The sequence below is a fragment of the Galeopterus variegatus genome, unplaced genomic scaffold (assembly GCF_000696425.1).
Source record: "Galeopterus variegatus unplaced genomic scaffold, G_variegatus-3.0.2 Scaffold2506, whole genome shotgun sequence".
NCBI classification, from domain to species: domain Eukaryota; kingdom Metazoa; phylum Chordata; class Mammalia; order Dermoptera; family Cynocephalidae; genus Galeopterus; species Galeopterus variegatus.
Window position 1 is genome coordinate 261,642 of NW_007728617.1, and position 2,205 is coordinate 263,846.

The window sequence follows — 2,205 nt, forward strand, 5'->3', positions numbered from 1 at the left end:
CGGGCCAGCCCTAAGATAAAGTATTTTTTTTTTCCTTTTTGTCTTTTTTACTGACCGGTAACGGGATCGCAACCCTCGGTGTCGTGCCCGTACTGGGGACCGGCAACGGGATCGCAACCCTCGGTGTCGTGCCCGTACTGGGGACCGGCAACGGGATCGCAACCCTCGGTGTCGTGCCCGTACTGGGGACCGGCAACGGGATCGCAACCCTCGGTGTCGTGCCCGTACTGGGGACCGGCAACGGGATCGCAACCCTCGGTGTCGTGCCCGTACTGGGGACCGGCAACGGGATCGCAACCCTCGGTGTCGTGCCCGTACTGGGGACCGGCAACGGGATCGCAACCCTCGGTGTCGTGCCCGTACTGGGGACCGGCAACGGGATCGCAACCCTCGGTGTCGTGCCCGTACTGGGGACCGGCAACGGGATCGCAACCCTCGGTGTCGCGCCTGCACCACGCTCAGCCAGTGAGCAGGAACCGGTCTCCACATGGGATCCGAACCCGTGGCCTTGGTGTTATCAGCACCACACTCTCCCGAGTGTGCCACCGGGCAGGCCCAAGATAAAGTATTTTGACTTAAGTTACAGATGACTTTTTTTAGAACTAGTTATTTTATTAAATATTAATACAAAAGGATTAATTAATTACTAAAGGATTACAAAAGGATTTCATCATTGTTGCCTCTAAAGCATGCACTTGTTTTGTTTTCCACACCTAACACGTGAGAATACCTATCCAACTTATCTAATTTTAATCTTAATGGGCACCCCTGCCCATTTAAAAAAAAATAGGAGTGGGGTGGGGTGAAGCAGTAATTTACAGCAGCTTCAAAATAAGTTTAACCTTAATTCTGCATGAACTGTTAACTTCAGGATTGATAGTGCATTGGGAAGTTTACATATTCACATTGCTGTTGATTGAATTGTGTTTCCCAAAGTCCATGTATTAGAAACTTAACCCTCCCTGTGACAGTGTTAAGAGGGTGGGAAATCCTATTATGGTAATTGAAAGGAAGGGCCTTGAAGAGGTGATTAGATTGTGAGGACCATGCCCAAGTAAATGGATTAATCCACTGATGGTTTAATGGTGGTAATGGGAGTGATTCTGAGGGCTTTAAAAGGACTGAGGAGTTAGCTCTCTCTCTGCTCCGCCATTCCCACTATGTTGACACCCTGTGTTGCTGTAAAGCCACCACCTAAGAAGGCCCTCACCAGATGTGTTCCCAGGACTTTGGACTTCTCAGCCTCTGAAACTGTAAGCACTAAATATTATTTCTTTATAAATTACCCAGTTCCAGGTATTTCTGTTATAAGCATCAGAAACAGACTAAACCATACGTTATCTAGCTAGGTTTGATGTCAGAGGTAGAACCTGGGGCGGGCAGGCAATAGTCAGTCTCAACCTACCCAGTCCTCTTACCAGGTTCTTGACCCTGCCACAGGAAAGAATTCAAGGGCAGAGTCACAGTAGACAGTGAGAACAAATTTAATGTAACAGATAAGAAATACATAGTGGCATGCTCCAGAGACTAAGCAGGGCCCACACCAAGTTTAACACAAAAGTAAGTTCAGTACAGATATCAAGTCTAACACAAAAGCAAGGAAACCATACTTAATGTTCAGTACAAAGTGCAGGATGGCTCAAGAGAATGAGCAGCCACTTGCTAAAAGAAAGTTTGATAGAAAGTAAAGTATACACATCTCAGCCAGCAAAGTATGGGTTGCCTCCAGTAAAGTGAGCAACAACCCCACCTTTGCCTGGGATTCGGCTTCTATAGTTTCTCTATCTAATGAATATTCAGTTAAGGGGATGGCTCCCAGTTATGTAACATCTCGTCTTGCACATGCTTAGTCTCTTCCTGGAGCATGTTCATTGGTCGGACCCTATCACATGCACCAGGCATATTCAAGAATATTCTGGGCTCTCTGTTGAGCATGCCCAGCCACTAGATTTGCATAAGCCAGTCCCTTGTGGTCTCATTTTCCCTGTGTTGGTGCTGAAAATAGGTCTAACTGGCAACAGTAACTTTCCTCCAGGTGAAAGTTCACAGGAGGGGATCTGAGACTTCAGGGAGTGGCTGGAAACCCAGAGGCATGTCCTGAAACCTGAACCCAGGGAAACTGAGCACCTCCTATATCAGGATTGCTGTACCATATATAACACAAAGATTATATTCCTCTTATTGGAAAAGATAAAAGTCCTGTTC